Genomic DNA, 13898 nt, shown 5'->3' on the forward strand with positions numbered 1-13898 from the left:
GCGCCTGCGCGGCGATGCGGAGAACGGCGGCCGGCAGGGAGCGTCTGCAAAGTGCGGCCGTTAGGGACCGGGGCAAAGAGCCTCCCCCGCCACGGAGCGCGAGCGCGAGCCGGGGAAACTCCCGCCCCGGGAGGGCACCGGCCAAGACACCCCGCCGGGCACCCGCAGCCCCGCCCCCCTCAGCCGGGCACTGACACCCCTCCCCCCACCCCCGCCCCTCTCAGCCGGGCACCGACACCCCTCCCCCAACCCCTCAGCTAGGCGATCACACCCCTCCCCCCACCTCCTGTCCCCGTCAGCCGGGCACTTTCACCCTCCCCACCCGCTGTGCCCCCCTCAGCCGGGCACCGACACCCCTCCCCGCCCTCCGCCCGCCTCAGCTGGGCACTGACACCCCACCCCCCGCCCCCCTCAGCCGGGCGCCGACACCCCTCCTCGCCCCCCGCCCCCCTCAGCTGGGCACCAACACCCCTCCCCACCCCTCAGCTGTGCTATCACACCCTCCCCACCCGCTGTGCCCCTCAGCCGGGCACCAACACCCTCCCCACCCCTCAGCTGTGCTATCACACCCTCCCCACCCCCGCTGTGCCCCCTCTACGCTCTAGTCATTTACAGATCTTCCTAATCAGTCTAAAGTTCGGCCATGGGTCAGGTCCATCTGTGAGTTAATTAACTCTTTCTGGCCCTGTCAGTCACCTTTCAATGAGATATTATATTACACTTATAACGTCGCACCTCCTCAGCTGGTCACTGACACCCCTCCCCCAGCCCTGCCCCCCCTTAGCTGTGCACTGACTCCCCACCTCCCTCAGGAGGGCAATTACACCCCTTCCCCACCCACAGCCCTGTCCCCCTCAGCCAGGCACTGACACTGCACCCGCTGTTTCCCCCCCAGCTGGGCACTGATGCCCATCTGCACCCACTGTGCCCCCCTTAGATGGGCACTGACAACCCTGCCCCTCTCAGCAGGGCAATTAAACCCCTCCCCTCCCCATAGCCCTGCCCCCCTCAGCCAGGCACTGACACCCCTCCCCCACCCGCTGTGCCCCCCTCAGCCAGGCACTGACACCCCTCCCCCACCCGCTGTGCCCGCGTCAGCTGGGCACTGACACCCCTCCTCCCCACACCCCCTGCACCCCTCAGCCAGGCACTGACACCCCTCCTCCCCACACCCCCTGCACCCCTCAGCCAGGCACTGACACACCTCCCACACCCCCTTCCCCTCAGCTGGGCAATTACATCCCTTACCCCCCCGCACACCCTGCCCCCCTCAGCCGAACACTGACACCCCTGCCCCACCCACAGGCCTGCCCCACTCAGCTGGGCACTGACACCCATCCCCAACTCAGATCCACTGTGCCCCCTTCAGCCAGGCACTGACATCCCTCTGGCACCTAACATCCTCTCTGCCCCTCTTAGCCAGGGGCTGGGCATTGACAACCCTCCCTCACTCGCACCACCCCCATCCCTCACACCAGGGACCAGGCCCTGACAAGTCTTCCTTCCCTCACATATCCTCCCTGTCCCCCAGGGACTGGGCACCACCACACACCCTTGCCACTCCCTGTTCCCCTCCCCTCCAGGGACTGAGCATCAAAACCCCTCCCCTGATACTCCCAGGCCCCCTGCCAGGGACCAGGCTCTAACATCACCCCCACCCCCACCCCCAACATTGTCCAGGTGCCAGGGGCAGCTCTAAGGATTTTGCCACCCCAAGCACAGCAAGCAGGCTGCCTCCCATGGTTTGCCTGCGGAGGGTCCGCTGGTCCCACGGCTTCGGCGGACCTCCCCGTGCCTGCGGAGGTCTGCCAAAGCCGCGGGACCAGCAGACCCTCCGCAGGCAAGCCACGGAAGGCAGCCTGCCTGCTGCCCTCGTGGCACCGGCAGAGCGCCCCCCATGGCTTGCCGCCCCAAGCACGCGCTTGGCGTGCTGGGGCCTGGAGCCGCCCCTGCCAGGTGCCCACACACACACACACACCCCTGCCAGGGACCAGGGACTGACATGCCTACACCAGCCCTCTCCCCCTGACCACCAAGCAGGCACCAATTCCTCCCCACCCCGTCACAGATATACAGGATTTGTGATATGCCCCAGCTTTTACACAGTTCCTTGGAGGACCCCCTCAGTGTGCCAGACCCCACTCTCACTTAAGGGTAGGCCATGAGGCCTCAATATCTCCAAGGCTGAGGCCTGGTCTACAGTACAGAGTTGGGTCAACACAAGGCAGCTTATGTAGACCTAATTATTCAGTGTCTGCACTAGAATGCAGCTTCTGCCCTGTTACCCTGTCCCCTGCTACACCGACATCATAACTCCACCTCCATGAGAGACATAACACTTATGTCACAGTAGTTAGGGTGACACAGTATCTGTGTAGACACTGCGTTACTTACTCAGTCTGTTGGCTGCCAGCCCCCAGTGAAGCTGACAGCTGGAGCCCTCCCTTCTGCCCCAGCACCGATGGGAGGTGGGGGGCAGCTGTGAGCCCAGGCCCAGCTGAAGCTCGGGTTGTCAGTGCTGTGGGGGTGGGGGCAGCAGTGAGTCCTGTGCCAGGCTGACAGCTTGGGTTGTCAGTGCTGGGATGGGGGATCTGCTGTGAGCCTGCATCTGGCTGACAGTTGGGCTATCAGTGCTGCGGTAGCTGTGAGCCTCATGCAGAGCTGCTGGGCTCCTGCTGTCAGTGTCCCACAATACCCCACCTCAGTTGGTGAAAGTGCTCCTGGTGAGGACATGCACCACCGACAGAAGGAGCAAGTGTGGATAAGAACCATCCCTTTAATTGCTGTGGTGGCTGTATGTTGACTTAAGTCAACTTAATTTTGTAGTGTAGACCAGTCCTGAGCCTCTGGGTTCCAGCAGTTCTATTTCACACTGTGAGCTCTGCCCTGCAAGTCCAACTGAGGTAGACTCATATTCAGCGACTTTTACACTCTTCAGGGATCAATGTACTTCAGCAAGTATTTGAAGTGACACCAGACAGCCTTTTCCAAACAGAGCAGGGTTTATTAGTCAACTGGAATGCAGCAATGGGAAATCCTTGGGTTAGCACAGATAAGCAAAGATAGAGACATAGTCCATCTTACCCAAGCCAGCACTCCACACAGCTGCTGTGGACTCTTTGTTGTCTCTTTCCTTTTGTCTCCATGTCAGTCTCAATTAAGAGTAAACAAAAGGATTCCACAGTCAGGAGCAACTTAAGCCTGGTCTACACTAGGCGTTTAAATCGGTTTTAGGAGCGTAAAACCAATTTAACGCCACAACCGTCCACACTAGGAGGCACCTTATATCGATTTTAATGGCTCTTTAAATCGGTTTCTGTACTCCTCCCCGACGAGAGGAGTAGCGCTAATATCGGTATTAACATATCGGAATAGGGTTAGTGTGGCCGCAAATCGACGGTATTGGCCTCCAGGCGGTATCCCACAGTGCACCACTGACCGCTCTGGACAGCATTCTCAACTCGGATGCACTGGCCAGGTAGACAGGAAAAGCCCCGCGAACTTTTGAAATTAATTTCCTGCTTCCCCAGCGTGGAGAGCTCATCATCACAGGTGACCACGCACAGCTCATCAGCACAGTTAACAATGCAGTCTCCTGAGAATCGAAAAAGAGCCCCAGCATGGACCGCTCGGGAGGTACTGGATCTGATCGCTATATGGGGAGAGGATTCAGTGCTAACAGAACTGCGTTCCAAAAGACGAAATGAAAAAGTATTTGAAAGAATTTCTAAGGCTATGACGGATAAAGGCCACAGCAGGGACTCAGTGCAGTGCAGAGTGAAAGTTAAGGAGCTCAGACAAGCCTACCAGAAAACCAAAGAAGCAAACGGAAGGTCCGGGGCAGGTCGAAAAACATGCCGCTTCTATGCTGAGCTGCATGCAATTTTAGGGGGCTGCGCCACAAGTACCCCACCCCTGACCGTGGATTCCGAGGTGGGGGTTGTAATCTCTGCCATGTCTGAGGATTATGCAGACGGGGAAGATGAAGAAGAGGAAGACCTAGCAGAGAGCACACAGCACTCCGTGACCCCCAGCAGCCAGGAGCTTTTTATCACCCTGACGGAATTACCCTGCTCCCAGCCCTCACAAGCAACTATTCCAGACAATGACGCCATGGAAGGGAGCTCTGGTGAGTGTACCTTTGCAAATAGCAAACATTGTTTTTTAAGCAAGCCTTTTTTAATGATTGATTTGCCCTGAGGACTTGGGATGCATTCGCAGACAGTATAGTTACTTAGAAAAGTTTGTTAACATGTCCGGGATTGAGAGGAAATCCTCCAGGGACATCTCGATGAAGCGCTCCTGTAGGTACTCCAGAAGCCTTTGCAGAAGGTTTCTGGGCAAGGCATCCTTGTTCCGCCCACCATGGTAGGACACTTTACCATGCCATGCATGTAGCAAGTAATCAGGTATCATTGCGTGGCAAAGCATAGCAGCGTATGGTCCCGGTGACTGCTGGCATTCAAGAAGCATCTGCTCTTTATCTTGTTCTGTTATCCTCAGCAAAGTGATATAGTTCAGGATAACCTGGTTAAAAATCAGGAATTTAAGTAAGGGGGGTGGCCATTTTTCTACTGGGTTCGTGGAATGCAGCAGCTTAAAAAAAAACACTTTCCTGCACGTAGCGAAGCGGGGGGAGGGGAGGAGTGAAATGCCGATGATCTTTTCTGTGTTTGGTCACCGGCGATCTTCCCCAAGCTACCAGACACGCAGTGGGGAAGGTTGTTGATTAGCAGGGAGCTAGCGTGGTATTAGCCATGCGTTGGGGGGGGGAGGGGTAAATCACTGCAGAAGCCGAAAGACAGTGGCTTACCATGGCCGCATGCAAGCTGAATTCTGATGCCTGGACCTGTGTCTGTGAGATCTGTAACTCCAGAGCTGCAAGCACTCACTATTAAGATGAAAAATGCAACCTTGTAGGGAAATCACATGTGCTAGGTGAATAGTGCTGTTCACTGTGAAACAGTATAACCATTGTTCTGTAAAATGTATCTTTCTAAATATTTATCTCCCTCATGCAGCTGCAAATTTTTCAACCATCCCTCCTCCATCCCAAAGGCTAGCACAGATAAGGCGGAGGAAAAAGAAGACGCGAGATGAGATATTCTCGGATATTATGGAAGTTACACGCAATGAAAGAGCTCATCTGAATGAGTGGAAGGACGTGGTTTCAAATTACAGGAAAGAGGCCAGTGAACGTGAGGACAGGAGGAACAACCGAGATGAGAGGTGGCGGCAGGAAGACTGGCAGGAAAATCAGCGGTTGCGGCAGGAAGATCAGCGGTGGCGGGATGCAACTCTGGGGCTGCTGCGTGATCAAACTGACATGCTCCGGCGTCTTGTGGAGCTTCAGGAACGGCAGCAGGATCACAGAGTGCCGCTGCAGCCCCTGTATAACCACCCTCAACCCTCACCATGTTCCACATCCTCCTCACCCAGACGTGTAAGAACGCGTGGGGGGAGGCTCCGTGCACCCGCCCACTCCACCCCCGTGGACAGCCCAACCAGAAGGATGTCGTTACTCTGAATTTTTTTTTAATGGCCTTCTCCATCCCTCCTATCCTCCTCTCAAAGCACACCCTTACTTCTCTCCCTCTTTTTATAATGAATCAATAAAGAATTCATGCTTTTTAAATGAGAGTGACTTTATTTGCATAAGTAAGCTGTACTTGAAGGGGGAGGGGGAGTTGCTTACAGGGACTGAGTTAATCAAGGGGGTTGGGTGTTCATCAACAAACACAGCAGTCACACTGTACCCTGGCCATTGATGAAGCTCGTTTTCAAAGCTTCTCTGATGCGCACCGCTTCCTGGTGTGCTCTTCTAATCTCCCTGGTGTCTGGCTGCGCGTAATCAGCGGCCAGGTGATTTGCCTCAGCCTCCAACCCCGCCATAAAGGTCTCCCCCTTACTCTCACAGAGATTGTGGAGAATACAGCAAGCAGCAATAACATAGGGGACATTGGTTTGGCTGAGGTCTGAGCGAGTCAGTAATGTGCGCCAGCGTGCCTTTAAACGGCCAAATGCACATTCCACCACCATTCTGCACTTGCTCAGCCTGTAATTGAACAGATCCTGACCACTGTCCAGGCTGCCTGTGTATGGCTTCATGAGCCATGGCATCAAGGGGTAGGCTGGATCCCCCAGGATAACGACAGGCATTTCAACATCCCCAACTGTTATTTTCTGGTCTGGGAAGTAATTCCCTTGCTGCAGCCGTTTAAACAGAGTAGTGCTTCTGAATACGCGAGCGTCATGAACCCTCCCTGGCCATCCCACGTGGATGTTTGTGAAACGTCCCTTGTGATCCACCAGTGCTTGCAGCACCATTGAAAAGTACCCCTTCCGGTTTACGTACTGGGTGCCCTGGTGCTGCGGTGCCAAGATAGATGGAACCCATATCCCTATCGCCCCCCCACAGTTAGGGAATCCCAGTGCAGCAAAGCCATCCACTATGGCCTGCACGTTTCCCAGAGTCACAACCTTTCGTAGCAGCAGCTTAGTGATTGCTTTGGCTACTTGCATCACAGCAGCCCCCACAGTAGATTTTCCAACTCCAAATTGATTCCCGACTGACCAGTAGCTGTCTGGCGTTGCAAGCTTCCACAGGGCTATCGCCACTCGCTTCTCTACTGTGAGGGCTGCTCTCATCTTGGTATTATAGCGTTTCAGGGCAGGGGCAAGCAAGTCACAAAGTTCCATGAAAGTGCCCTTACGCATGCGAAAGTTTCGCAGCCACTGGGAATCGTCCCACACCTGCAACACAATGCGGTCCCACCAGTCAGTGCTTGTTTCCCGGGCCCAAAATCGGCGTTCAATGGATAGAATCTGCCCCATTACCATCAGGATCTCCAAAGCACCGGGGCCCGTGGTTTGAGAGAATTCTGTGTCTACGTCCTCATCACTGTCATCGCCGCGCTGCCGTATCCGCCTCCTCCTAGCCTCGGTTCGAAGGTCCTGGTTCAGCATATACTGCACGAGAGTGCGTGAGGTGTTTAAAACATCCACGATTGCGGTATTGAGCTGAGCAGGGTCCATGCTTGCTGTGCTATGGCGTCTGCACAGTTCACCAAGCAAAAAAGGCGCGAAACGGTTGTCTGCCGCTTTCAGGGAGGGAGGGAGGGGTGAGGCTGTACCCAGAACCACCCGCGAAAATGATTTTTGCCCCATCAGGCACTGGGATCTCAACCCGGAAATGCCAAGGGGCGGGGGAGGCTGCGGGAACTATGGGATAGCTACGGGATAGCTACCCACAGTGCAATGCTCTAGAAATCGACGCTAGCCTCGGACCATGGACGCACACCACGGATTTAATGTGTTTAGTGTGGCCGCGCGCACTCGATTTTATAAAATCTGTTTTACAAAACCGGTTTATGCAAATGCGGAATAGTCCCGTAGTGTAGACGTACCCAGAGATTAGTGGACTGTGAAAGGGAGTGAGCTGACACAGGAGCCAGTAAAAACATAAAGGAAGAGCAGCAAAAGCACCAGGTAGAAGAGTGGGAAAATCATGAAAAGCACCATCAGCGTGAACTGCAAATGGAGAGAAGCAGAGCAGGATAAGTAGGGTGAGACCATGGGAAGCCAATTCTGCAGGGAGCCTCGATATCAAATTGTTGCCCCAGTGTAAAGAGCTATAGGGAGGGATATAGGTGACTTTAAAAGGCTTGTGATTTGAGTAAGGTTGATCCTGCAGACCAGCTCCATTGTCTCACTTCCTGACACGGTCCCAAAATGATAAGAGGTGTATAGCCAGATGGACAGAGTTGATACAGGGGACTATGAACAGTTAAAAAGACTACTGCTTAAGTTTGAAGTGACACTTGAGGCTTATAGGAAAAGGTTTCAGGGTGTGCAAAAGAACTAGGATGTGATGTATATGGAAGCTATCACCCCGATGGGAGAATATCTCCACAAATGAGGTAGCAGTGTGCTGGAAGGTTTATATGACCTGGTCAGATTAAAGCAATTCTATGAGACTTTTTCCATAAGGGATCGGTCTATGCATGGGTCCTGGAAATGGCATTAGTGTAGATGCCCCAAATTGGAGGGAGCAGCCAACCACAGTAGACCCTGCTGAGGGATCTCAGGGTATGTCTACACAGCCTCTGGTAGTAAGCCTCCCATCCTGGGTCAAGAGACTTGGGTTCACAATTAATAGCTGTGAAGACATTGTGACTTGGGCTCTGAAGTCTAGAGAAGAGGCTGGTGGGTTCCGGGAAGAGAAGAGGCTGGTGTAGTGGGGTGGTTACCTGCTCCAGCCCTGACAGGGTTAAAACCAGCCCTGGGAAAGGGCTGGAGGGCTGGGAGAACAGCCCAGGCTGAGTGGGAAGCGGGCTCAGCTGGGGTCATGCCCCAATTAGGGCCCAGTTGGCCCTATAAAGGCTTGAGCCAGGCACTCAAGTGAACAGTCTTTCTCTGGCTGTAGGGGGAGATGGGTCTAGCTGCAGGGAGCTAGAGACAGGGTACCTGAGTGGAGCAGGGCTGTGGAAAGGCTGGGGAGCTCCAGCCTGGAAAGCCCCAGGCTGTGGCCTAGCATTGGGCTAATAGGTATTGGGGGTTGCAGAGGACAGCCCAGGAGTAGGCAAAGGCAGCAGGACAAAACCCAACCTTGCCAGTGATGAGTAGGCTGATACTGCAGTCTGCCCCAGGGCACAGGGGTTAGATAATGACTGGTAGTAGCCATATACTGAGGTGAGGTGGGAATAGTGGGGGGTGGTTCCCTGGGGAGGGGAGACCCTAAGACTGAGGGGCTATTGCCAGGGGGCAGTGCCCCAGATAACAGGGCACCGGGTCTGGGAGGGACACAGTGGCCAAGCGATAGCGGGACACTGGCCTGCAGAGGGCACTCCAATAGCTGGAGAGCTAATTCCCTGAGACGATCAGCAGGAGGTGCCATAGGGCTGAGTCCACACCCTTACAGCTGGACTTCAGAGTCTGAACTCCAGACCAAGCCACAACTTCAAAATGCTGTCTACACTCTGTCGAGCTGGGCTGGGAGGCTTGCTGCCACTGGCTGTGTAGATACACCTCAAAGATCTGAGGTGTAGTATCTGTAAGAAAACACAGCATAAGTGGGTGTACTGCCCAAGGCTTGAGACCATTTGTCTGGGACCGAGGGACTCACCCATCCTCTGTCCAGCCAAGAAGGCAGCCTGCAGCTCAACCTTATTAAGTGAACTATGTGACTAAAAGTGGTATACAGACAGCTCCTTTGCAGCTTGGGATACACTGCCAGATGAGCTTGCACCACAGGCATTTGTGTACATGTCTTGTGGTACTGTTGTGGGCTGGTTCTTCTTATCCCCAGTGGAAGGTGGTAATTACTGGGGGAAAGAATCTAAAGCCTGAAGCGACCATTGTGATCATCTTCTCTGACCCCCTGTATAACACAAGCCATAGAACTTCCCCAAATTAATATCTAGAGCATATCTTCTAGAAAAAACATCCAATCTTGATTTTAAAATGGTCAGTGATGGTGACTCCACTATGACCCTTGGTAAATTGTTCCAATTGTTAATTACGCTCATGGTTAAAAAATAACACCGTGTTTCCCATCTGAATTTGTCTAGCTTCAACTTCCAGCCACTGGATCGTGTTATTCCTTTTGCAGCCCTATAATTATCCAGATCATCCTGTTTACCCTTTTTAAAAATTGGCATATTAGCTTTCTTCCAGTCCTGTGAGCTCCTGAGCCAGCTCTTTTAAAATTCTTAAATGTAAGTTATCTGGAGCTACTGATATAAAAATGTCTGTCTTTAGTAGCTGCTGTTTAACATCCTCCAGAGATAGAGGAATGGAAAAAGCATTATCACTATATGATGAGACTGTATCATCTTTTTCTTCAGAACACTATTATTGAACTCAAATTATTATTATTGAACACTTCAGCCTTTAGTGCATTATAATTGATAATTCTACCATTTCTATCTAGTAATGGACCAAGATCATAGGATTATTTTTGTTCCTTAGATAGAGATTATATCTATCTTATTGTCCTTAACATAGTTTTCTCCTTGTGTCCTTTGATTCCCTTTTCAATTCACTACAATTCCTAACTTCTGATTTATATTCATTACTATCAACTTTCCCTTTCTTCCATTTGTTATCTATTTTATAGTTTCCTTCACTTCCCCTCTAACCCAGGTTGGTGTTTTAACTAGTATGGCCATTTTCCTCTATTGTGGCTTTTTGGGCATCTAGTAAGCTATTCTTAAATGATTCCAAATTATCCTTTACATTTTTCTGATTAAATTCTTCTTTCCCACTGGTCTGGCTCATATTTTTTTCAGTTTTGTGAAATTGGTCCTATTAATGGAGAGAGAGAGTGTGAGTGTGAGTATATTGTGGCAGAGCTCTGATCTTGCTCCTGTGGGTCCTGCGTTTCTAGGCAGTTTATGCTAGCCTCAGTGGCTCACTGTGACCTCCACGTAGCCCTTCTCTCTCTAGGGCCAGGGTTACAGTCTACTGAGCCCTTTTCATCATAGGCTGCAAGGAGGTTGGGGAGAGATCTCCCACAGTCTCTGTTCAGCCTCCTGTCCTGACAGGGACCTGACTTCCCCTTCCAGGAGCTGTTCCTGTAGTGGTGGGTTGGGGGGAACCCAGGCCCACCCTCTACTCCAGGTTCCAACCCAGGGACCCTAATGGTAGCAGTTGTTGGCAGCCAACCTTTCACTGCCAGAATTGCTACATTTCCCTGGGCCACTTCCCCACAGCTCTCGTGCTTCTCCCTTACCTTAGGGCTTCTTTAACGATGGTTTGAGGGTGTCTTCAGTAACCAGCCCTTCAGCTGCATTGCCTCTCCCCTGACTCTCCTCTGCCTGACTGGAGTGAGCCCTTTTTAAAGTATCAGCAGGGCCTTAATTAGAGTCAGGTGATCACATTAACTGAATGCCCTCACCTGACTCTTTTCAGCTTAATTAGAGTCAGGTGTTCTCATTAGCCTGGAGCAGCCCCTGCTCTGGTCAGTCAGGGAACGAAAACTGTTAATCCAGTGGCCAGTATATCTGCCTTCTGCTATTCTGCTGTACCCACCTGGCCTGGGTCTATCACAATATATATATATACACACACACACTCACACTGATATTATATATATATATATTACCCTCACTGATAAATTATGCCTTATTTCTAATTTGAACTTGTCAGGCTTGTTTCAAGACATTGTTTCTTGTTCTGCTTTTCTCTACTAAAGTACACAGTCTTTCCTCCCTCTGGAGGTACTTGAACACTGTAATCAAGTCATCTCTCAATTGTCTTTTTCATAAACTAAACAGATTGAGCTCATTAAGTGTGTCAGTATAGGGCATGTTCTCCAGCCCTTATACTACACCTCTCCCCAATATAACACGGTCGTGGGGAGCCAAAAATCCCTACCGCATTATATGTGAAATGCTGTTATACTGGGGTAGCAGTGGCAGGGCTGCAGTGGTTATTTAAAGAGCCTAGGGATCCGGCTGTGGGGAGCCCCAGGCCCTTTAAATCGCTGGCAGAGTCCCGCTGCTGCAGCCCTGGGGTAGCGGCAGCAGGGCTCCAGCGGTGATTTAAAGGGCCTGGGGCTCCCTGCAGCAGCCAGAGCCCCGGGCCCTTTAAATTGCCGGCAAGCCCCACTGCCGCAGCCCTGGGGTAGCAGCAGCAGGGCTCTGGCAGTGATTTAAAGAGCTCCGGGCTCCGGCCACTGCAGGGAGCCTGGACCCTTTAAATTGCCACCCGAGCCCCGCTGCTGCAGCTCTGGGGTAGCGGTGGCAGGGGTCCAGCGGTGATATAAAGGGCTGCCCAAGCCCCGCTGCTGCAGCCGCGGGGTAGCGGCGGCAGGGCTCCAGCAGTGATTTAAAGGGCCCTGGGCTCCCCACAGCAGCCGGAGCCCCACTGCTACTGCGCTAAATGCAAACTCGTGTTATATCGGGTTGCGTTATAGCAGGGTAGAGGTGTATTTCTGTGGTTCTTTTCTGCAGCTGCTTAGATTTTTCAACATCCTTCTAAATCTGTGGCTACCAGCACTGTATGGAGTATTCTAGTATTGATCTCATTAGCAGTGTACACAAAGGTAAACTCACCTCCTTGCTCCAACTCATCACTCCCTCTTTATGCATTCAAGGATTGCATTAGCATTTTTTGTCACCGGATAACACTGGGAGCTCCTGTTCTGTTGCTTGTCCACGGTGGCCCCTAAATCCTGTTTTGTCACTACTTTCCAGGAAACAGTCCTCCACTCTGTAGGTATGCCTGCATTTTATTTGAATGGACCTAGTTTACTAAGTGATCCAGATCACTGTGTGACTGTCCTGTCTTCATCTACCACTATGCCAATCTTTTTGCCATCCACAAATTTTATCAGCCATTGGGTAACTGAAGCTTGAGCATGCATAATGTACGGGTTACCTAAAATCCAAAGGACTGATATGCTACAACCCAATCAGATCAAGATTAAGTAGAAATGTATAAAAGACCTAGGTGAACCTGGGCCCAAACTGGATATACACTGGAGCAGAAACTGAAGAATGGGACTGAAGGACCAGACCAAGGGATCAGAGAAGGTGACAACTATCATGTAAGATGGAAGTACTTCCTAATACCGCAGAATGTGGTAACTTGGGCCCATTTACCAATTCTGTCTTGTCTGTTACTGTCTGACATAAATGTATGGCCAGATACTATAAGTGCCAATAATTCTGTCTAAAATTGTATAGAGGTGAAAATTGATTTAAGACTAAATTGTGAAAATAGGGGTTTGTGTGCAGTCTATTGCCCCACTGCTGTTTGAGAAACCTATTGCTGCAAATCCATCCACTATGTTCTGCCCATTGCTGAGAGTCACAGTCCTGCATAGCAGACGATTAGTGGTCCTGCACACTTGCACAACGACATAACTTGTGTCGGCCAGTTTGTAGTGTAGACATGGCCTTATGTGCCTCATGCTGGCATGGCTATGCTAGTCAGGGGTGTGAAAAAATACACCTGCAGCAACACAGCTAACTAACTTAGGTGGCTGTACACCAGCTTCACTAGCTCAGTATATTTTGTTATTCCCTAGCCCAGTTCAGAATGTTCACTTTAGAGCCCATACAGGAGAAAGAATTGCCAGCTGCCTTCACCATAGAGTAACCCTACCCCTGTAGTGTTGTGTCATGAGTGCAGTGTGCACAGCAGCAGAGCTGCCATGGCAGCTATGCATCCTGCAGAGGAACCAGTCATGCCCCTCCCTCCAACCCCGCCCCATGATCTGAAGGAGCAGGGCATCATCCCTGCAGATGGCTCTTTTCCCAGATGAGCGAACAGCCTAGCTAGCAAGGTTAACAATCAAGTCAAAGGTCTGGAGCATCTGAGGTATAATATTCTAACACAGGGGTTCTCAAACTGGGGGTCGGGACCCCCCAGGGGGTCACAAGGTTCTTACATGGGGGCATCATAAGCTGTCAGCCTCCACACCAAACCCGCTTTTCCTCCAGCATTTATAATGATGTTATAAATTAAAAACATTTAAGGCAGAGTCTGACTCAGAGGCTTGCTGTGTGAAAGGGGTCACCAGTACGAAAGTTTGAGAACTGCTGTTCTAACAGGTCTCTATGGGTATGGTGAAGCTCACATAAGCCCCAGTATTAGCTGACAGTCTCAGCAGCTGGGCATCCCATTTACAGTGGATGAGGAGTTACCATCTATAACCACCACTGGATGAGTGAGGGGGGCTTGCTCTTGACAGCTATAGAGAAGGAGCAGAGTGGCAAGTGCATACCCCCTCATGTCAGGAAAAGGCCCAAGGAAAGGATCTTTCCAACTGGAGAAGGGGTAAAGAGCAGGAACAGCAGCCAGATACCAATTCAATGCCCAAAATTCAATCCCTCTTGGGATACCTTTGTGTACATCTGAAAAACTTCAGAGAGAAGGGATTAGACACCATA

This window comes from Mauremys reevesii, linkage group 2 (assembly GCF_016161935.1).
Source record: "Mauremys reevesii isolate NIE-2019 linkage group 2, ASM1616193v1, whole genome shotgun sequence".
NCBI classification, from domain to species: Eukaryota; Metazoa; Chordata; order Testudines; family Geoemydidae; genus Mauremys; species Mauremys reevesii.